Source organism: Frieseomelitta varia, unplaced genomic scaffold (genome assembly GCF_011392965.1).
Source record: "Frieseomelitta varia isolate USP_RPSP 00005682 unplaced genomic scaffold, Fvar_1.2 scaffold_367, whole genome shotgun sequence".
In the NCBI taxonomy this organism is placed as follows: Eukaryota; Metazoa; Arthropoda; class Insecta; order Hymenoptera; family Apidae; genus Frieseomelitta; species Frieseomelitta varia.
Genome location: NW_025110109.1, coordinates 249,152 through 273,467, shown reverse-complemented (window position 1 = coordinate 273,467; position 24,316 = coordinate 249,152). Strand labels below are relative to the sequence as shown.

The window sequence follows — 24,316 nt, the reverse complement described above, 5'->3', positions numbered from 1 at the left end:
TTATCAGCTTTTTCCCTCGCGAGATGAGCGGCAGAGAGGGGGAGGGGGTGACAGGGTAATAGCGGGCGTCTAATTACCGTGAGGGGGCGAGTTTTCGTAAGCCCTCCGCGTCTCTGCGGAGATGAACTGTCGCTCGTCGAGCCGTAACACACCAGCAAAAAAGGGGATGGAGAACGGGTCCGAGAGAAAGATTGGAAAGAGAGAAAAATAGGTAAAAGAGACGCGAGAGAGAGAGAGAGAGAGAGAAGAGGTGGTGGGTCGTGCCTGTAGCGCATATGGAACTTAGACCCCTGAATGCTTGTGCCACGCTCTCCGAGAGACAGAGAAAGAAAGAGAACTCGCGCGCGGAAAGCTCGGCTCGGCTCGGCCTTTTGTGAAAGAGGGTCTTTTGTCGTGACGACAAAGCCCGAAGAATATCCATCCTTCAAATGTGGAACAGCTGCCATCGAATGGCCCCGGCCGCCTTTTTTTAGAGTCCCGTGCACACACCGCATGTACACGCTGCAATGTGTGTACAGGGCTTTAAGCAGAGAGAAAGAGCGAGAGTACGTACGAACTACGTGGAGGGGCCATCGGGAGCAAGAGAGGGACGCACAGCGGAGAAAAGTGGATAAGAGCGAGAGAAATGGGAGAGAAGAGAGGCGGCCGGAAAACATCGTGAAAGAGGACAGAGAAGAAGAGAAGGGGAATGGGGTGATAGAAACCAAGGGACAGAGAAAGGAGCGGTGCACAGTGTTTCGAAGTGGCGAGATTCGCTGCGAGGTTTGCCTTTGAACCGACCTATACCACGGCTTTCTACGTACTTCACGGGCCTGGTCTTCGTCATCGTCATCGTCATCTTCATCGTTGTCGTCGTCGTCGTCGTCGTTGTTGTCGCTGTCGTTGTCGTTGTCGCCAGTGATATATCTGCCATATACTGAAAAACAACCAGCCACACACGAGCAGATAAAAATGTCTACGAGGGCGCGTTAATGCGTTCCGAATGCATAACTGCGTGCGCGACGTTCCAACACAGCCGCGCCGCAAAATGGAATACGCGATAAAGCAATAACCGTGCGGTCGATTCGCCGTGAAACCTCGGGAGAGAAAGAGAGAGGGAGGGAGGACAATTTCAGAGACCGCGGACATTAACGTTGCAATTGCATAATTCGCGGGATGCATTCGCGTCTCGCTCCCTTTTTCTCCGTGATTCTTCAACGTTGCACTGAGAGGGAGAGGATGATATTCGATGACGACGTGTTTCACCGATTTATATTAACCCCTTAAAGTCTAACATCGGAACATATATTATATTTACTTTGCGTTATGCAAACGTAAAGTTACGCAATTTCTTGTTACATGTACATATGAAGAAGAAAGTTTTCCTCTTTCGAAGAAGAATGTTCGTACAAATACATTTACAAATACACATGCGGTAAAATAACAAAATAAAGGAAACTGTGTTCTTTTGACACAGTTTTCTATAATTTAACGAACCTTCGAGGCTAAAATATACGAAACATTTACCTTCCACCCTGAGTATTACCCTGACTACGATCTTCTCTGGAATCCCCGGAATAACGAGATAAGGCTCTCGTAAAAGTTCTCCCGAGTTTGACTAATTAAAACAGGCTTCCCCCTACGTCCCTTATAAAACACAATTAGACGAAGGAACTTGAGGCAGGCAGAAAAGGACTACGACGCCGGGGTGTCAGCAGAAGGTGCGAAAACCCGACGCACGACGATCCCAAATCAAGATCTGATAGCTCGGAAATTTAAAAAAAGTTTCGACGAAAGGACACTCGAATTTCACCGATTAATTAACAAACTTTCAACATTATCAACGTCATTAATCTCGAATATATAATTTTCGGCAAAAAGTTCTTCTCGTAAAACTCCCCGAAACTCAACTCACAATCGAAAACTTTATTCCACATCTTGCCTCACAAACAGAATCCTAATGGTCCTTTCGTGCAAGGACATCCCGCAACAAAGAAAGAAAAAAAAAAAAAAAACAGACTGACCGTGGCACGAAAGGATAAGAAAAGAATAATAATAAAAGACACGGGGTGAACGCGTGTTAGGATCGGGCGCGTATCATCGGGGGGCCTCCTCCATTAAACGCATCCTACTTTCCGAACTTAATTCCATTCGAGTCGACCGCTTAATTGTACGGTCACGTTCTCGGACGTGCAGCAGGGTCGTAACGTCGGCCGATCCCCGAAGGGGCAGACCAGGATTATATAGGTGGCCAGAGCGCGTAGGAACGCGCGCGCAGACAGGAAATCCCCCTTCGCGGCACGAGTGCAGTGCACATTAGGCGGGCCGACACCGTCCTGGCGAACAATCGGCCTAGTAGGGGCTAATCCGACCGAGGCATTTCCATCCGGCGTTTCGGAACTTCCCACCGGCCGTTCAGATTCCGAACGTCTACCTCCCCCGGCTACCAACCGCCTCCGCCGTCTCTCTCACCTCTTTTCCGAGGAGAACTTTGTACTGCGAACTGCAGTAACCTAGCCGCCGAAATCACGGGACGGAAATCGTTATTTCAGCGATGCAACCCCATGGAAGTCCAATGGAAAACGGCGCACAAGCTCTGCCCCCTTCGCCCTCGAGCCATCTTGTTGTTTGCATGAGTTTTCGTATTTGTCCTTGGGAATTTCGCTGTCTGAACCTCTTGCGCTGGAATGACGTGCCACGCACGTCGAGAATCTTTTGTTTGCAAAATTGCAATATTTTCTCAGTTTTATGTATATTCAAGCATAACCCAAAACAAATAATAAATTTATTACTTCTCGGTCATTTCTATCCAGTGATATACCGACGAGTTTAAAAAGAAAGCGACGAATTATTGTGTACCGCCTGGTCACTCGTTATGGTCCGCGAACCAGTTGCCAGCGCAAGGGGTTAACGAGATATCTGCAAAAGGGACGAATTAGAATATTCTGAAAGTTTAAAGATACTTGATGTGCAAGTTGTTTCTTTCAGCCCCGTCATTCTTTTTCATTTTTGTTTCTACCTTTTTTCGCGACCAGGAAACGACCCACATCTCGTCTTTGTCCCTTGATTCATAAAAATTGATGCACTGTAAGCTGTTTCCCAAGTATTACTTCGAGTCTCTCTCTGTAATGGAGTCGATAGATGTCTTTGACGCTTTCACGAAGAATGAAACTCTGGAATTTTTTAGAACCGCCGATCGGAAAAGGAAGATCTCTCGAGGTGTCATTGGGGATGCTGCAACGAGACTGAATACGACGCTCTGGCCAGAGGAAACGGCAAATTAACCGTGGCATGGTACCTCTATGACTTTCATTCTTTATCTCTTTGTTCGGAAACGCTTCTCACTGCCGCGTTATTAATTCATTACTTGCACGTGGTGTCATCCTGGCACCCAGAAAATACACACGAGAAGAGAAAAGGGAAAAGACAATGAAGCCGAAGGGAGATGACTTTTCTCCAATAGAAGTCAACCTGATCAACTGAATTTCGTTACACGAGTGCACGATTAATTTTGGACTTTTAAATTATTTATTTCAAATACACTCGTTCATTGCAAGGGAACAATATTAATAATGACAAATGTTCCTTTTCATTTATTTCTAAACTCGAACATGTGACAAATGTAAGATTACTTGTTAAACGTTGAGTTTCATAAACAAACTACTTTGACTCGTTAGAAAGTAATCATATGGAATATATCTGTGTTTGAAGGTATTCAAGATTCCTGAATTTAAAGACATATTTCCTATGCAAATCATTTAAATTCATTGGAAGATGAGTTTATTCCACGAATAAACAATTAATTTTGATCTCGAACTTGCGTCTGACAGTGTAACAAAATCTTCATTTTAAAATTACAGCATCTCTCGATGTATCTAATGGTCTCTATGTATCTGGATATTAATAAAAGACTTCCTGATTTACGCTTCCATTTCTCATTTCACCCTTCGATCGACTCATTATCAACCCGCCGTCCTACAAAATTCTCAAAATCGATAACTTTCAAACATGCGAGAAACTGGTTAAATCAATGTCTCAGGCACACGTGTATTCGAATTCTTTAGAAACTTCAAGGCAGTCCCCTCTCTTCCAAATTCGCACAATGAAACAGCCCCCCCCCCCCCGCCCTTTAGTCCCTAAACTAAAATAATTCAAGCATCGATCCGATGGCAATTAATTTTCCCCGAGGCCTCTTAACACGTCCACTATCCACTGCCGCGTTACTGGAAAAAAAAAGAGAAAGAAATAAAGAAAGAAAGGGCAGCCAGGAAGGAAAGGGATGGAGAACTTTTCTTCAGCGTCGCGCGCGATTATGCGCGATAGGTCGAGCGTTTTCCAGAGGCCAGGCCGTTGCTCTCGCATTTATTCGCCGCGTTCTATCGCGGTTTATTATAGCAGCATCGGAGGTGGCACAGCTTTGTGACAGCTTAGCCCGCAGCGGTTCTCAATGATCCGCGAATTCCATCGGTCTGCGCCCACCGATGGGTGGCGTATTAGCCGTCGCATAAACGGCCCATTATTATTCTATCGCGGTGGTAAATGCCGGTCGCTCTCCAACGAGAGCCTAGGCCTCTGGCGCGCGGTCACGACACATTGTTGTGTGGCAAAGCTCTCGCCGCGACTTTTTCCAAGGCATCGAAACCCCCTCGCGACAATGCGACATCTTTGAATGGAGCTTTGAATGAGCCTAGGCCACCACGACGCGCGGTAATGGGCGAACTTTTTAATCGGACAACAGAGAAAGAAAGAGAAAGAGAGAGAGAGAGAGAGAGAGAGAGATTTTTCAGTTTTCAATAAATCATACGACTGTATTAAGAGTGGTGGTGGATGAATGAAAAGGGATAGAGGGGAAGAAAGGGGGAACGAGGATGGCTAGACGAAATCCCCTGGAAGCAGAGTCGGTTAAAATATCGACAAATTTACGATGACTTTCTCTCTCTCTCTCTCTCTTTCTATATCTCTTCGTGGAAAGAAATATCTCGGCGCAAGCATATTTCTTATTTTTCAAAAGCCTATTGACGGAGATTCACGGGCGGCAGATAATTTCACCGGCGTCGACGATTTTGATTTAGTGAAATCGCGCGTCACAGCGTACCAGCGAAACCACGATTTATTTGCCACCTAATCTGGAATTTCCAAAAAAAATTCGATCGACAGAATTTTTCGAACATGCACAGAGTTGATTTTTAGCTGTGTAATGAGTTTGATTCAATGAATCGTTATGGTGTCCAATGGTTGGAAAAAAAAAAGAAACAAAATGAGAATCGAATTTTCCAAACGTGCAGATGACTTCAACATCGGTCGACGATTTTGATTTAGCGGGTCGCAACTTCGCGTCGCTAATTTACAAAAAAAAAAAAAAAAAAAAAAAAAAAAAAAACAGATCGATTAACAGAATTTTCCAAACGCGAGTACGATCTCGGCAACGTCGGTGGTTTTGATTTATCGAATCGCGATTTCGCGCAACCGAGCGCCGACCAAACTACGATTTATTCGACGTCTAATCTCTCTATTAATCATCTCTCTGGCCGAAATTCCTGCTCACTTTTTTTTCTTTTTAGGGAAAAAGCCGGGTAATAGAATTTTAAAAATGTGGTGATGATTCCGTTCGACGGTCTCGATGTTTCCTGCCATCGCGTGCCGACCAAATCACGATTTATTCCATCTGCCTTTGCCGACCAAATTTCAAAAAATTCCACAGGATTTTAGCATTAAAACAAACCCGCCTTTAACGCATACCCAAATTCACATTTCACGTATAAATCAAATTTATAATAATTAGAACGATGATAATCGAAATAAATGGAGGTCTCTGTCCTAAACGGAAGTCAATATCAATTTTGGCAAAAATACCCGCACGTAGTTTCAGGCGATTTAAAAAAAATCCGTGCCCGTGTCGTACTGCGTTGAAAATGTAAAAAATTGAAATTTGAACTGAAAGAAAGAAAAATGAAAAAGAAAAAGAAAAAAAGAGAAGAGAATATTAAAAATTTGAACGAGATGGGTGGAAACACGTGTGACGGATTGGAGTGTTAGATTAATCGATCGAGTGGACAGAGAATGACAGAAGACGCGAAAGCGCCGAATTAGGAAGGTTAGGAAGTCGCTTTGCGGTCGAATGTTTGGCATTCTAATGAGGAAGGCGGCGTTTACACGCCTTATGCTTCGTTCACGCGACGCGCACGCCACGTGAGTACGATTGTTATCGTACAGAGTTGCGTGTGGGCGACACGCGTTCACGTACGCCGTGAACCGCCGCGTCGAATTTCCGATTGCCAACTCGTAGCCCCGATGATTCCCGAATCACAGTGGCCTCGTCCGCAAATTTTCCCCAGCAAATTAGCAGGTTGTTTGTTGCGTTGCTCCGAATCGTTCGACCCTGATTTAAATTGAATCCGGTGCGGGGATTGTTCTCGAGCCGGCCGAGATTTAACGTCTCGACTTTGAATTTCAAGAGAAAGAAAACCATAGGGTTGTTTGAATTTTAATTGAACTGGGCAATTCGATTCTCAAGATATTATAACAACGGAGACATGAGAAAATTGTTATTCTTCTTTCACTGTTCGAATCACGAGGAACTGTAATGAAATAATTCGTACGACAATCGAGTGAACGCAAACTTGCCAATGAATTCTAATCGCAACTAATTCTGACATTGATCGGGCATCTCATTCTTTGTATAAACGAGAGTTTCTCAAAGAACGAGAAGCAGAAATCGCTGCGTGTTTATCGAGAAATCCGTTGCAGCTGCAAGACAACACTCAATCTCGCTCAAAACATCCCGCTAATTCAAACGACGCTACATTATCCTTTCGGAATGTACACCTTTGTCTCTGTTCGCTCGACAAAATTGAAATTGTCGCAACCGTTAAGAGCCACCCTTTAAATGCACTCGTAATATCGTTTAACGAAGGATAATTAAGAAGGTGAAAAGAGAGAAAGAGAGAGAGAGAGAAAGAGAGAGAGAAAGTACCAATGAAGGGCAGTTGTGTCCTCACGGAGAGGAGTCGAATTACTGTCTCGATTTGATCGCATGATTAACCCTGAGAGGGTCACGGTAACAAGTAGAGAAACCTCGAAGAGATCCGTTGCTCCGGCGCGCTCGATTACGCCGTCGGGCGATATTTCACGTCACTTCCGGTTCCACAGCCCCTTCTTCAACTCGGAGAGGTTATGAGACTTTATTCAGAGAGAGAGAGAGAGAGAGAGAGAGAGAGAGAGAAGACAGAGACGGAAACAAAGAGCCTTCGCTGGAGAATTAATTTCAATTGGATTACCGTGAATATTGTCAGCGCTTACGTCGAGGCGTCGCATTCCTTTCCGCGGGTTGCGCCCCGCTACGTGCAAAGTCACGACTCTTTCATCTTATAACGAACTGCCGGCGAATGAGCAATTATCGTTTAAATGCGAAGGTAATGCTCTTAGAAGGCAGCTCCCTCCCACCTCCTCAACTTTCCCCTTTTTCACTTCTTCGTTTTTCTTCGCGACGAGTTTTACGTTCTTCTTCTTGATTTCGTCGTCGACAATGCTCGACGATGACCCCGGCGGAGAGAGGAGAGTCAAACGAACCGTGGTTCAATTCACTCGGCGGGGGAAAAAGAAGAAGAAGAAGAAGAAGAGGAAAAAAGAAAGCGTTCGGTAGAGATCGCGCTAAGTAATTTCGATAGGGCGCGCTTTAATTATTCGTCAACTTCCATACCGCAATCCTCTCCAACCCGGTGCACGTTCAATCGTATTTTCGCGGTCGAATGCCTCGGACAAACAGCCAACTTTTCCCCGCGGTGTTTCGTCCATTAACGAACCGCTCGGCCGCTGTTTGACTTTCGTTTCGCGGAACAGAGCGAATTTTTTCATCCTTTTTTCGTCGAGAAAGACTAGTTCGAAACAGAGCTCTTGCTGCTGGCTGGGTCCAACCGAACGCTTGGAATATTGATTGCAACTCTACTAATTTTGGTTCAAGAGGGATTTGAAGCTGAGCGATAGGATCTACACTCTAGAAACGTCACACTTGGATATTTCGACGATATTCGATCGCCTCTCCTTTCGGTAACAGAGGGAAGAATGGGCGAAAGGTTCCTTCTCGTTAGCTCGGCACAATGTCCATCGAAAAGGCCTCGAAAGTCCAGCAGCACCCCTGAAGGCGTTCCGACAATGAGAGTGAATGCAACTTTTTCCTTCGCGTTTTCAAAGCTAAAGGGCACAAAGAGTGACACGAGGCTAGTCGATACACAGACGACAGAAGAAAGAGAGAGAGAGAGAGAGAGAGAAAGGCTAGAAGGCCGATACAAGGCTCATTGTTGCCACGGCTGCGATCCTATTGTACAGGAGTTTCGCCAAAGTTCGCCAATTTGCGTTTTCTTCTCGAACGCGACAAAGAGGCGGTCGAAGGACGCCGCCACCACTGCCAGATAATATTTTCTACCCTCTCCATTCCTCTTTCACAATATTTTCTTCCCATCTGTGATTCTTTTCTCTTTCTCTTTCTCTCTCTCTCTCTCTCTCTCTCTCTCTCTCTCTCTTCATCCCTCATGCGTACACACTTTTTCCCATTCGTTCCTCGCTTTTCAACGGACTGACGAGGATCGAGCATCTTTTCATGCGGATCCGTCGTCGCGTAAGGGGAGTTAAAAGGAAACTAAAGACGCTGCATGATGATAATAATAATCATCGCGCGTAATGACGATGATAAAGAGCCAGGATAATTGGTGGCGCGGCGGCCGGCGAGAGGAGCGAAGTTTTAACGTCGTTCTTTTTAATTACTTCGATCTTACCCCACCCTGATATCCTCGATTCTTCTCCCCATTTGTCTGTCGATTTTCGTGGATTCCAACGCGACGCGAAATGCGTTTTCCCACACATAACGAGAATATACAATGTACACCAAACCGCGAAATTAAAGGATCGTCAACGAGAAATGGTCAATCTTCGAACTTTGTTGTAGAAAAATTCCACAACGTCCTATCCTGTGCTCACAAAAGCCTTGAACAAAATCCTTTTCTATTATAAAGCTATTAAAAATGGGAAACTGAAATGAGAATAAGCGTGATTGAAAATTTTCTTTATTTATCGTCAATTTGCCAATTGAACTAGTTTCGTTTCGCTCGTTTGGCAACGAATCGACGCAAAGAATTAACGAATTAATATAATGAAAAGGTAAATAATTTACAAACATCTGACCATCACTTGTCATTTTCATTCCTAATCGCCATCGATTTGGACACCAACAAGTGGAAAATCAGATGGTAGATTTTTATAAAATTTCAACTGCAACTGGCGTTCCCTCGCCGAATTTCCCACCCTCCCCGTGGCTCATTTTGTCGTCGCGCAAGCCAGAAAGTGTAGGCTTGTCTGACCGTTTTAGCCTGTTTCGTTGGCAAACGAGAGAGCGGCGACGCCGCGGGCTGAACCGAGTGGAACGCTGATGGAATCTGTCGCGGGCGACGAGATGAGCGAGAGAGAGAGAGAGAGAGAGAGAGAGAGAGAGAGAGAGAGAGACTAAACGGCAAGAAGAAAAGAAGGGGAGAAAGAACCCGGAACAAGGAGACGAGAAAAGGTGGAAGTTGTGTGGGAGCGAAGAAGGGGGTTGAAGAAGGCTGCTGCGCGCGCGATAGAGTACTCCTCGAGCCCGCGGCGATCGGCAAGTTTCCCCGGAAATGCGTCCTCACGAGAGGATTTTCGACCCCTTTTAGCCCGATCGCGCGCGTAAGAGGCCTGTCGCGAGCGAACAAAAAAGAGGAGAAAGAACGATGATCGAAAATTCGCGTTGTACACGCGAGCGGTACAAATATATTCCCCCCCTCGCGGATAATCTCGCGAACGAGATCATTCTCTGTTATGTTTGCTTCGCAACGCGTCGTTTTATGCGATTTCCAACTCCCGGGATGGGATAAGTATCGCGATTCCAATCTCGCGAATAAGCAACCAGTTGACGCGCGACGAAACGAGACTTGCGGCAACGGGGTGGTGGCGGGTGATACCAACGCGGGAGAGATCTACGTGGCGTAGACACGCAGGCAAATGTACACTGTGGTTCAAAAGTACGCGGATATTTTCTCGGAGAAGGCGCTCGGCGAAACTTTTAATGAATCTTTTCAAACTTTGCGAGCGAGCAATTTCCCTTGAATAAAATATTCCTCCTTTTTACCGCCGGAATAAAATTCAGGCGGTACACGAATATTTTTGACTCCTATTGCCGCTGGTTGGAACGTGCGAAGTACTTTCAACTGTACACAAGCAACAAGTATATACAAGCGTACGATATAATGCACGTATATGTAAGCGCAATGTATTACATTATTTTGAAATTTTATCAGAAATGGGAGTGAGTCGAATATTGTGATCTATCGATACGATGGATTGTTGACTGTTGATTCGAATTATGAAATTTACACTTTCAAAAAATCTGCTCGATTTCTCGAAATTTGTTTGAACAAATGTGAAATATACTCACTGAATTGGATTACTGTCACTGACGAAGATTCAACGATAATGATATTCCGTGTTCACGTGTTTTCGAGCGACAGTACTACGCACACCTTCGTCTTTAAGATTCATAAAAGACAGCGAATGGAAAATCCATCTCGCCCCATCGAGTCAATTTTCCATAGCAAGCTCGTCGAGCTCTTTCTTTCCTTTTTAATCTCTCGATCGGTTATCGCGAATCCATTCGAGATTTAGCGCGAGAGAGAAAGAAGAGAAAAAAAATTTAATAAATTTCGTATTCACCGAGGGACGAGGTGGTGGTAGTAGTAGGCGCGAAGTGTATAGGGATCACGATGCCCCGTGGCCAACAAGAAACGCCCGTAAATACTTGAGATCGTTTGAATACATTGAAGACCGGCTCGATCGAATTTCCCTTCTTCTTTTCCCCGCCCCTCGCCTCGGTGAGCTCGATGAAAAGCACAAAAGTCTTTCGTGCTCGTTAAAGTAAATTTTCATGCGACGACAACGCGCCTATCCAGGTCTCTCTCCGTTTCAGAGAATATTTTTCCTTCTTAAAAAAAAAAAAAAAAAAAAAAAAAGAACAACGAAGACAAGTAGGTGGCGAGGGAACAAAGAAGCTCGAGAGTGAGAGAGAGAAAGAGACGAAAGAAAAACGAGGGTTTTAAAGCTCTTGTTCGTAGACAACATACATAGCATTCGCCTCGTAGTAGCGCGTTGGTAGATCAGTCTTTCAGCTGAAAAGAGAAAAAAACTGAACGAGACTTACGCAATTCGTGGCGATGGATGAAGCTTCGAAGCCGTTCAAGTGTAAACGATGCCAGTGTCCGCCGATCGTGTTGATGAGGAAGCCCAGGGAGACATAATTGCGTTGCTCGTTGCCCTTACGTCTGATTGCACGCGGGATTTCTGAAAACGAGGAGAAATGCGTCGTTACGTAGCTTGGTAATAGAAAGAACGGGTTCAAACAAAAATATATTTCAGTATATTTAAACAGAAGTAGGACTCGGGCAAAAGTTTGTTGAAAAATTCGGAATATTCGTATAAAGTAACAACGTGGGAGAATTTGTGCTTGCTGGGAAATCCGGTGATTTCTAGTATTTGCCAGACACTGATACACATAGAAGCTTTCCCCATAAAGAGGTAACGAAACACGTAATAGTTTATTCCACGTTTGCTGAAAAATTCGATAAATCCGAGTATTTGGGAAATAAAATAGAAGCTTTCGTGGCAAAAATTGACAAAATATTCCGGCCAGGATAAATCCGATAATTTCGAGCATACTTGCAACAAGATGTAACAGCGTCCGCGTGAATGATGAACAACTAGGTAGCTGGAACTTTCAATAAATAATTTCGAATGTGTTTCCCAAACAAACGCGTCAATTCCTTTTAATTCTGTTTGCCTTTAACGGGCGAGCAGCCGCAACGGCAGAAAACTACGCGGGCAAGTAAACGCACATGGTTGCAAAGGAGGCGATGAAGGAAATCTTGGGGGAAGTTAATAGCCGGTGTTGCCTGGAAAGTTGGCCTTTATAATGTTGCATCGAGTCTGCAAAGTGGAGGGAGCGGCTGTGTCTCGAGGCAGCACGTGTAACCGCATTGTTAAACTTCACGCTATCGCGTACGCTTTCTAACTAGACTACACGAATATTGCGGCAAAGTTGCAAGAATGCAGCCACCTTGAACTTATTTCTTCGCGCGATGGATAACCGGAATACTCTCCGGAGTCACTCGGTAAAAGCTTACTCGAAACCATCAATTATCGCTATCCGAGTATCGACGAGCAGCTCGCATAGGGACTCGTCGTTTGCAAGTTGTTGCAAACAACAGTTTCATTCAACGTTTTCTGATAGAATGTAATTCAATTAACAAATTATCGATCATTTTATCAACAGGAAATTAATGTGATATCATGCCACGTGTCGAGGAGATTTTGATAATTATAAGCTGTCTTTAATAAAGTAGAACATACAGTGAAAGATAAATGTTGCATCGCCGCTAAAAGGGAATATTTTTGCGAATTTCTCAAAGATTCATGTGAACGTGAATAAAGAATAGAGATGTTCCTCGTCTACGGGATATTACGTGTGCTCTACTTTAGATATTTTATATACACGAACCGCTGGTTCTTATTTCCTTTTTCTCCACACTATTTTCATTTTTTGTCGCATTGCAGTTAGTTCCCCGCGATAAATCTACCCGAGCACGATATAAATTTCGCCCGTGATTTTCCATGGTAAAATAAGAAGATTGCCCGCGGCTGAAGAGTACTTAACCGCACCATAACGTCGCGTAACGTAAACATTCGCGTTTCGAAAATTTTATTCCGCACGTATTTGTTGTTTCAATATTGTGTTTCATCTGTACACCATTAAAAAATATATATATATATATATATATATATATACATATCAAATGTTGAACAAGTACCAACCATGATAAAAGAAATTTATTTATAACAATCAGTTGCCAAATTTTTGACTGGACAATTAATTGATAATCTCTTTCTAGCAATCATTATCTATATTAGGAAAATTTATCGATAGACAAGAAATTATTGAAAAGATCTTAAACTGAAGTACAGTGAAACTTCGCTAATTGGAGTACACGTAAGAAATCCATCGATTTTCCTCTCTACTAATGGCTTTATCGTTTCAAGTTAATGCGAGTTCAGGTTCGAATAAGCATCAACCAACGTCAATGAGTTTATTTCATCAGCCACTGACTTGAAATCTGATTCAAATAAATAATTGACTAATAAATCAAAAATGTTGACTTTTCCAGAAGATCCACATCGTCGTGGCATTGGAAAATCCTCCGACAAATAAGAAGCCGTAGGAAAGCTCGTTGCAGCGGTGCACGTCAAGGCAAACGAGGCCTTATTCAGGTTAATTCATAACGATACGCAGGTAACGCGTGCACACTGATATTTTCTTCGAGAGAAGCGTGGCGAGAAGGGTGGCGAAATAGATCAGACCACCGACCTCCGCGAGCACGTTCCTCTCGCTTGATCCCCATCAGTGATCAGCGCGCAAGATACAAAGCGACGCGAGATCGTTCCCACGCGCAACAAAAAAATTTAATCGAGAGATTCAATTGCGGGGCATGTCCCGTTCGCATCTGTAATTGGTTTTCCGTTCCTCCGTACGTCGCTTTAAAGACTCACCCTCGATTCCTCAACGTCGTTGCGAGCTGCAACCCTGCAGCTACGTGCATGTTCACAATGTACAGGGTGTACTTTGCATTTCGCGTTCATTTGCCTTTGATAGCTAACTGGCGTCACTGGACGTCGATTTTTGGAATGAGAAACGAGAGGATGTATAAATATATAATTCCTTAATTTTTATCAGATCAGCGCTATTGATCTTCTTGAGCGACACAAATGATCGCGAAATTGCTAAGTGTTCAACTGTTTTATTTTATTTCACAGAGGCTGTTAACAAAACCAAGCCAAAAATATCAGATTTATCGATACTTGTAATTTGAAATTTCTAACGTCGAATGACACCCACGTTCATTTGACTTTGATCGCTAACTGGCGTCACTGGACGTCGATTTTGGACTTTTTAATTTAATTTAATTTAATTTAATTTTACCGAATGAGAAACGAGAGAATGTGAAATATAAAATTCTTTAATTTTTATCAGATCAGCGCTATTGATCTTCGAGCGAAACAAGTGATAGCGAAATTACTAAGTGTTCAACTGTTTTATTTTATTTCACAGAGGCTGTTAACAAAATATCACAAAGCCAAAAATATCAGATTTATTGATACTTGTAATTTGAAATTTCTAATGTCGAATGACACCCACGTTCATTTGACTTTGATTGGTAACTGGCGTCACTGGACGTTGATTTTGGACTTTTTAATTTAATTTAATTGAATTTTACTAAATGAGAAACGAGAGGATGTAAAATATAAAATTCTTTAGTTTTTATCAGATCAGCGCTATTAATCTTCGAGCGACACAAATGATCGCGAAATTGCTAAGTGTTGAACTGTTTTACTTTATTTCACAGAGGCTGTTAACAAAATCAAGCCAAAAATATCAGATTTATCGATGCTTGTAATTTGAAATTTCTAACGTCGAATGACACCAGATTAGAGTCGACAATATTATCCTATCCGCCAAATTTCAGATTCGAAATTTCACAGTCTCAATTATTCATCCGTATTCAATGCAGGGTCGTCCAAAAATTCCGACAAATTTTCAAACGCGACTCACCCGGAAACGAAGCGTCGAACGAGAAAAGATTTGATTCCTTTCCTTCAATTTACTTTTCCCCCTCCCGGTAGAAAATCACCGTACGTACGTACGGGGGGACACCACCCTGTATGCACACATACTCTCGTCCGAATATCCCTCAAAGAACGAGTACAGGCGAACCCTGTATGACTCGCACGTACTCATACTAAATCGGGAGTACGAGACCAACGTGCACGTATGTGTGCCTTTCGGATCCCCTTCCTACGTGTACATCCATCTCTGCGCTATCCGGACAAAGCAAAGGAAGCCGTATGTGCATTGAACATTGATTTTAAACGCAAGCCGTGCTGTAAGACTGCCGTGAAAAAAAGAGAGAGAGAGAGAGAGAGAGAGAGAGAGAGAGAGAGAGAGAGGAAAAAATAAAGAGAGGAGGGGGAGACTCGAATCCGCCAGACTTTCAAGTTCCTGTTCGCCATTCTAATGGAAAACTGGAAAGCGCCAGGCGGTGCAGACACGATGGATTGATATGGAGAAGATCCGAGACGTCTATCGGCTCGACTCACATCAGCGACAAGTAGCTTCGTAGACAATGGCGTAGTTAGTACGCGTATATACGCGCGCGATACGCCCCGAGAGTTTTTCTCTCCCTTCGACTGGCCGATTCTTTACAGGCTGCATGGTTGCTTTTTTCTTTTTTTTTTTCGCCACACACGCTTGGACAGATTTTTCTTCTTTCTCGTCGATATTTATATCTGCACGAAAGTTTGTGTTTGTCAGAGTGTTATTCTTGTTAATCTTATAAATAAAATCCGCTTTACTTTGGCGGTTAAGATGACGCAAAGTCGAAAGTGGCCTGTCTTTTGAATGAAATAAGTTACTTCATTTTCAAACGAATTATTCAATTTAGCATTTTAAATTCACTTTGGCAGACGTGTGTAATACCGATGTAATTAATTTTTAATTATACCGCTCTTTGACAAGAGCAATTTAAAACGCTGTGTTTTCGAGTGATAGTTTATAATTTAATCTAATTTTATTGCACGTAGAATGCAGAGACGCAGAGTAAAATTAAATTATTACAATCACCTGATATTTAAAGTTTATATTACGAGATGAATATTTTATATCTACGACTAAATAATTAAAGTTCCCATTCCGTATGTAACAGAGGGTTTATGTATCTGCGCTGGTTATCGAACGAAAAATCAACGATCGCTCCAAACTTTTCCACAATACTGCTTCACTCTCGTCCGGGAACAGCAGAACAACTTCCTAATGAACACTCCGCTCTGCGTTTCGCGAAGGTACGAGAGCTCGCAGTATCTGAAAATCAAAAGTCTCTCAAAGCCGTTCTTCCCGATTTTCCTCTCATATCCTCGTCAGATTTAATCTTCGAGACAGGTCAAGTGGAATTAGCGAATTCGTTAAGAACATTAGTAGAATTGTAAGACTTGAAATCTGCCAGGCTGGAGGAGCTCGCCTCCTACGTATGTACGTCACTGCGCGCGTTATCTCGCGCCGCGCGGACGATCGTTCGAACAAGAAGGAAAACCGGACGAGACCGAACTAGGTGACTTCGTGCTCATACATATAAATTCTTCGGCGACTTCTTACTCGGAGGGGAGGGCGAAACGAGCGGTGAAAAATATATTTGCCCGAGGAGGGAAATTTAATTGTGTATCGCGGAAGGAGATTACGGTTTCGGTAGGAGGAGGGAGTCTCTGCTTTCTGGAGGACGAGTGTATTATTCAACGAGACGGCAGTATTTGATAGCAAAGAACCGCGCTCCGTCTGGCTTCTTCACTTATTTAAAGGGTAAAAATATATCGTGCTCCGGAACGTTCCTCCAGAACCTACATAATTTACAGGAGTTATTTTTCGAGAGCCACCGAAAACGCTCCGCCACGTAACAGCGGACGAGCGAAGAAGCTTCTTCCCCTCAATCCCTGACACATTTCGTTCGGCAACCGCTAGAAAACTCTAGGCGAACACGTTTACACAGGAAACGAGGCCATTTATCAAAACGGGAGCGAATCTTCAACTTTCTCGCGATCGGCGAGAACTTTTCATTTTCAAACTTGAAACTTTTTCGCCGAAAAACAGACACGCAGTTGTGCGTTCGATTCGATTCGCTGCACTCTGTTCTCCATGGACGTCCTCGTCGCCGCGTCTCCGCGATTGATGGAGCTTCGACAAATTTTAATTAACCAATCTCCGTTCCTCCGAAACTATGCTCGAGTCGAGCGTTCATCAACGTTCGCAATTGTTACGAATTAAAAATTTATTTGTTCGAACGTATAACGTTTGATCCACTGACAGATTAATTATCGGGCACTCGGTGGATGAACGAGAGATTCTTTTAGTTTTTCACGATCTTGAGTCATGAGACCTAAGTATCAGAAGACTGGCGTTTCATTGAAAGGAATTAATACTAAATTTTCTGAACATCGTAGACAAGTTTGAAAAGTTTCTGATCATTTTCATTTTCAAATTGCACTAATAACAATAACTAGACAGATTTAAGAAGAATTTCCACAGCTTTAAATAAAGAGAATGTGCCGAAAAGGATTGAAAGTTTAATTGGGAGACAGTGGGGGAATTGTTTAAACGTAACCATGAAACTAAAATGGTAGAGTTATGCGACTCTGTATATTTGACACGTTGAAATAGTTAATAATGTTCTTTTCAAAATTGACTCTTGTCACTCCGCCCCCCCTCGCATCCGAAAGTACAATTACACCCGGTGTTATCAAATCGGCTCGCCGTCCTATTGAACTGAACACACGCGTTCGTGCCTTCTTTGATTATTTAAAGGGTCAAAAGCGAACGTCGAAGCCCCTTATATATATATACGTCAGGTCACGTGCGCGCGATACGCCCGATTCGTTGGTGTAGGGTAGGTACAGCCACGAATTTCAACGTTATTTTACGGTGGCTGTACGACACAGGCAAAGTGGTTTATATTGGAAATTCGGCACCGGCCGAATGTCTGAATGTCTCGCGCGTACTATGAAAAATTGAGATGACAATCGTCTTCTTCCCTTTCCTGTTTCGCTGCTCCAGCCCGGGTGGATGAAACGGGGTTGAAGCTTGTGAATGAGTAAAACGGACTCAAATTTATCCTACTTGGTATTTTCCTTTCGCGGCAACACGCTATTTTGACGCGCCCTCTTTTTCTACGTTTCACTATGAAAATGTATGGAATGTAGAGAAAAGGGCGACAGATTTGGAAGGTACTCGACGATTCTTCAACGGAGCTTGAATTTCAAAAGAATTGAGAAACAGTGCGACAGAATGATTACTTTCCCGTGGATCAAAGTTACGAGCAGAATGTTTGAAAGATAAAAGAATTTTACTTCGTATAGAATACGAAATGAATTCAACGAAATACACCAAATATATAAATCTTTCAAGTTTCAATTCTAAAATGTCACACACGCGAGATTTTCATTTGAATTTAAAAGCCATCTCCAAACCCAAAAAAAAGAAAAAAAATTGAAATGACCGAGGATCGCGGCCTGGACGGTTAAGACCAGCGCGAGACTCGAGGCACAAATATTTCCCGATGTTCAACTATATTCAATTTGGCGTAGCGCGTGTCGTACAAACGACGACACCCCGGTGTTGCCTGCCTCCTCTGGTTATTTAAGGGGTCAAAATATATAACGTAGCCCGGGACTCTTTCACCGCCACGTGCATAACGCTCTCGCTATGTGTAGATACGCCACTCCAAAGTTATTTCGCGGGCTGTGGGAGGGGTAGGGCTACCGTCGTGTTCCCTACGTACATACAATTTCCCTATGTACGAGCACCGCGCCTATGCGTACGAGCATGCGACTACCTATATACATACGTATGCGTATGTATGCACGTATGCATGCATGTATGTATGTATGCACCGCGTGTCTATGCGAGGGGAGAAGCACACGGACGAGGACAGGAGACTGAGAAATATGCGACAGTGCCCAGAGAGAGAGAGAGAGAGAGAGAGAGAGAGAGATATGCAGAGTATCATCTAGTACTATGTAGAAAGAGAAGCAGAGAAGGGGTGGAGCGAAGCAGGGGTGCGAAGGGGTACGAGCGTAATATCGGGAACCCCAAACGGTAATCGATATCACATATATCTCGCCCGATGTATATTCAACCATCGTGCACGGTTTTCCGAAAGGAACCCCTTAATAAAACTACTTACGAAGGCCGGGGAACGTCTCGGCCCTCTCTTTCCATTCGGTCTTCTTTCGCTCGGCGCACCGTTCCTCTCGTCCGTTACCTTCTCGTATATTACGACTGGCTTAAGAGAGCCAAATGGTTCGGAGCTTTCACGACAGGAATACCGGAGTCTACGCCCTTAAGGTGCGCGTTAAGCTTCGCTCGGATATATATTAAAACCGCCGTCTGAACGGGAACGGGAGACGTTCCACTTCGGAGACGTCGATCATTAACCGTTCGACCGATCTTGGCTTGTCGCCGTTTCATCTTTGGACATTTTTAAAAGGAACTTCGAGCACAATCGTTGCACAACCTCTGCATAATCGCGAGAATGTTTCGTGTCTTGGAATCGGGATACAATTTCATTTCTGGAATCGTCAGAGTGTGTTTTGTCTAATCTTCTGCGAGTGACAGTTTTTATATTATAAAATATATTATTATTATACTAGAAGAGAGTTTAGTTTCAGTTTTTATATTTTTATATAAAAATTGTTCCTTTTGCAGAAGTTAACGCACTTGCTTGACAAGTGCGCGAGAATAAAATAATATTTTACGCAACGAAGAATCTCCAAAATGTTAAATATTACGGCTACTCGTAAGTAACGTCGCAAAATTTTATAGAGTTAATAGAGTTAATTCTATTTTATTCAAGAGTCAATTTTCGTCAATAATATAATTTAACAATAAGCACGATAAAGTGTCAATATATTTGACTGGAATGAAGGTTACGTTGTAACAAGTTAAATTTAAAGAAAACAATTACTTTATCCCTAGCATTTGCACTTTGGACATTCTGACAACTACTCCCAATACGAAGGAAAGATTGTATTATAAAACACATGTATTTAAGAAACCGAAGCTCGAAACTGTTCGATCCTTAATCGTCGATACGATTGCAAAAACCTCCAGTGGGGAGCTTCGGACTTTTCATTGCTCGTCGGTCGACGAGCGTTGAACCGGTGCGGTGACGTATTTGCATACGTTGCATCACAATGTAACCGTGGCGCGAGAAAGGGGGCTTGAAATTTTCAGAGAAAGAGAGACAGAGTCTGAGATTTCGTCGCTGCGTTGGCGAGAAAACGCTTTGGAGAGGAAACGTTAACGAGTCGGCGATCGCGAGCCGAGGAAACGGAGCGTGGAAAGAAGGAATGAATATGAAATTAATAGTATTCCGCCAAGTGCAGCCTGGCGCAACTCCATGCATTTATATGCGCTCGCCGGAAAGCTTTTGCTTTTCTGTCTATCGTCTCTTTCCTTTTTTTTTTTTTATTCGTTCTCTCGCTCCTGCGCCCTCTCGCTTCTTTCTTTCTTTCCATTTTTTCCCCGCTCTCTTCTCGTCGCACTTTTTCACTCGGTGTGTGCATGCGCGCGTGTGTGTGTGTGTGTCTTTTTCTCCTTTTTTGCCTCCCCGCGAGTATATATGTTTTTGAGTGACTTTTCACGTGTCTTGTCGCACAATTCCAAGCTGTGTCGTCGTATCAGCTCGACGACAATGGACAACGAGCGGTGAAAGGTCGGTTGAAAGAGCACACCGAGCGTCAAGATATTGTTCTTCCGTTTTCGCAGTAACGTTTCTTTCTTATAGACTGTCGCGTCGTGGAAATTGCCTCGTTTCTCTCTCCCTCTCTCTTTCCCTTTCTCTCCTCTGGATATTATTGCATCGGTCTATTTGATTCGATACGCTCTTTAAATTCAACGACACTTTGACGGATTTATCGACGTTCCGAGACGCAGAAACGCTCGATGCTGCTCGCTGTCTCTCTCGTCGAAAGGGAAAAAGAGGAATTTGTACCATCCTTTACTGGTCTGCTCCATTTCCTCCGCGAGAGTTCGTTAAAGCGATCCGCGCGATCTTTTTAACTCTCGTACTTCATTCGGTGTCAAATTGATACAGTATTAATGTGACGGAAAGATAAATGGTTATATTCGCGGGTGTCTTTTATCAACGAATGAACTAAATTCACACGAATTCTCTAGTAGTCACGTTATAAGTGCTTAATTTGTTTGTACACTGAACACAACGTTTCTATGTTGTACGAAATAATTATTACAAGCTGTTGAGAAACTATGCTGATGAGTCATTTGAAATTATACGAAATATGGTTCGTATGTAATTTTAAAAAAATAGATGAAACCAATGTCCTCATACAATGAAAATATTCGACAATTGACTCACAGCGTTAAGAAAATTTCGAAAAATTTTCATACAACACACAATGTGTTAACAAAAAGTTCCAATAAATATTCGAATACTGTACAATTTTAGAATAACATCGATCAGTAGAAATTCAGAAATATTTCCAACAATCTCTTTTCCATCTCTCAAAGACTGTCTTCACCTCTTTGTCTCCTAATTTTCTATCGTTCAGAGCAAAAATGTGTACGACGTCTTCGTTATTAGAATTACCGACAACTGGGGCATAAAATTTCAATTAGCGACACATTAAAATAAAAGAAACAGATCTTTGTAACACAACAGGATACACAAGCTTTCATTTATATATTTCAAAAGTACACTGTTTCGTGTCTCTTACGACCAATCAGTTGGTCATTTTGACCATTTTGACCATTTTGACCAGGTGAAATCGACGCGCGAAAACGAAATAAAATTAAGAAATATTCGAAGCAACTCGCGAAGATGCTCGATCCAATATCTCCAAAGAATGGGGGGGATGCTAGTCGCAATTCAAAAGTGACTGACTGCCCGGACTGTCCGAAATCTCTATTAAACCAGCCCTCGGACCGTGGTGCCGCAAGATACTATATGGTAATTAGCCGGAGAAACTTGCCAGGCGAATTGTAGCGGACGCCATGGCGAACTATGCCCGCATGCCCCTTGGGTACCAAATACCAGCACCGGCGGAGAGGCGGGTTAGGTGGTGGCGACATTACTAAAATGTCAGAGAATGTCACCCATCTCATAATCTATGCCCCGCGTCCTGCACATCCCCTTTGCCTCCTGGCCTCTCTGCAACCGCTAACCTCCGAGGTTTAACCATCCTCTCCGCTCCTCCTCGCGCAGCCTTGCGCTCTAGCTGCGGCCCCTCTGGAACTCGACCCTTCTCTCTCTTCCACCTTGACACACACGTTATAGTTCTACATCTCCAAAATTCTCTCTCTCTCTCTCTCTCTACTCTCGTGCATGCATTTGTGTATTTGGAAGGAAAAACTTTCGAGATGTCAAGAGCGTACTTGATTAACCACTTGCGCTGGCAACTGACTGCGGACCATAACGAGCGACCGAATAATTCGTCGCTTTTTTTTTCGACTCGTCGGTCATGATATCACTGGATCGAAATTAGCGAGAGGTAATAAATTTTCGTTTTACTCGAATAATATCTAAAAACCGAGAGAATATTACAACATTGGAACGTGTTTCTAGCGCAAGAGGTTAATATTGCCGAGAAATATTAGAAGCTTCTCCTCAATCCGTCCTTTAGACTTAGAAATTGATGCAAAGGAGCAAAGAAGTTTTTGCAACGAGGCATTTGACGTTTGATATCACTGAAATCCGCGAGCAAAATCGCGAGGGCTCAAGGACCGCGGGTAGTTGCGTCCATTTGTTCTCCCAGGGTAAAAAGACGGAGGATCTCCTTTGATCAAAACAAAGTTGAAGAGGAGGCCGCGGAAAGGTCCGTGCATTCGGTCACAATTACCCGGTGTCCCGTTCCAACGAACGAACCAGCCAGTCGCCGTACATTATCCTTTATTTCACGCGGCCGTTGACGGTTTTCGCGGTTATACACTTTGCAGCTTATATACCGGGCGACCTTTATCCCGCGCATCAGCCGGCGAATGCGCCTCTCGTCCGTTTATACGGCAGCTAAAACCTCTCGGTGTCGGGGAGGGCGGCCTCGTGGCGCGTGAGAGCTTCCAGCTCGTATAACAGCGTCACCACCTCGGGCCACCCTCCAACAGAGCCTCCAGCCGGCAATCGCGCGCTCCTGAAACGTCACGGAGCCGCTGGCACGATGAATGACACCGAGAAAGCCGAGAGGGATATATATATATATATATATATTCTCTCTTCTCTGCGCGCCCTCCATTCTCCTGGATGGAAACGGCCGGAACGACGATGAGCGCCGGTGAGCAAGACGAAAAGGGAGGGAGGGAGAGAGAGGGGGCGAAAGATCGTAACTTAAATCCAGAAGTGATCATTTTAATAGGGCCAAATTAATTTCTCGCGAGAATGCGGCTGCTTCTGCTACGTCGACCGGAGAGCGAGAGAAGACTGGGGACAGCCGAAGGGCACAGAGGCACGAGTTTGGCGAGAGGTGGGAAGGAATTGTAGAGGGAGAAGTTGAATGTCACGATAATTTCTATTTTCCTCGAAAATGTGTAAATATACTTTGACTCTTACCTGCTCGTGACCGTAACTTGAAAGTTACGTGTATTCGCGTGCTCGATTTAATGACTGGACGACGACTGTCTACAGGGAGGAAAATTATTTTAAAAAAGACCGAAGTAAATGAAGAAATCGTAGTAGCTCTGTCTCTGCATTTTCTTATAAATTTGGAATGGATGTAAGCAGTGTAGTATAAAGTACAAAGCATAATAGCATCAGCTGATATTTAAACAACGAACGTACGCTTTCTAGTGTGTTATACAAATTTATAAACTGCTACAGAAGAACACTGATTCGTCTATTAATAAATCTCGGATGTGCGCGCGATTTTGGAAAAACCCACCGTGAAATACACCGTGCGGACACATCCCGGCAAATTTAAAGTATGTAAATTTTTCGCAAACTGTAGGCAATTTTATAAACACAACTAAAAAAAAAAAAAAACAAAAAAAAAACGTGGAATTTAAATAAAAATTTATCCCACCCGCTAAGCCTGTCATAATAAATATTTCTGCACGCGTTCCGCGCATTTTTGCACCTCGAAATTTCCATGAACGCGTAAAAATCCACAGTCCACTTATAAACAGCAGCGATATCGTGATTTCATCGTACGCGCTGACCGGGCAAAAAGTATCAGAACAATTTCCCACGAGGCAGGGGAAAAGCGAAAGCGACGAAAGGAGGAAATGTGGGCTAGTTTTCTCGAGACTGAAAAAAAAATTGTTCAACACCTCGCCGGTTAATCTTCTAACGTGACGCGTGATGGAGATTTATAAATTACCGTGACATCGATATGTACTTGCGTGTTGCCGCACCGTCCACCCCTCCCGCCCCTCACCGCCCGAGGGACTTTTGCGCAGCTGTGGTATATGCACAGCGGTTGAATAAGTAATAAAATATGTCGTGCACGCTCTTGGGATGCTGTGAGCGTGACCACGCGTAATATTACGCGGCCGGTTTTGCCCCGTTGACGGGAAAACAATTTCCTTTACCGCTTTAGAAAATGGTCAAGCGCGCGAACGCCCACCGGAATAAACGCGCGCCGCTTCCGCGGGTGCAGATTAAATTTCCAATTACGAAAATCGCTCCGTTTAGCCGTTCCCCATTAATACGTCCCGGCCGTAGTTATTATA

The 24,316-nt window shown here is 43.6% G+C and overlaps 1 long non-coding RNA gene across 1 annotated transcript in view; it reads right to left on the bottom strand.

The window, feature by feature from the left end:
• Positions 1–4,114: 4,114 nt before the first annotated feature.
• LOC122530961 overlaps positions 4,115–24,316 on the bottom strand; it is a 45,840-nt gene continuing 25,638 nt past the window's right edge. Inside the window, exons 2-3 of the long non-coding RNA XR_006307153.1 lie at positions 11,189–11,328; positions 4,115–4,202 (exon numbers count right to left, since the gene is read on the bottom strand). This is a non-coding gene — a long non-coding RNA (uncharacterized LOC122530961). The remainder of the gene's footprint in view (positions 4,203–11,188; positions 11,329–24,316) is intronic.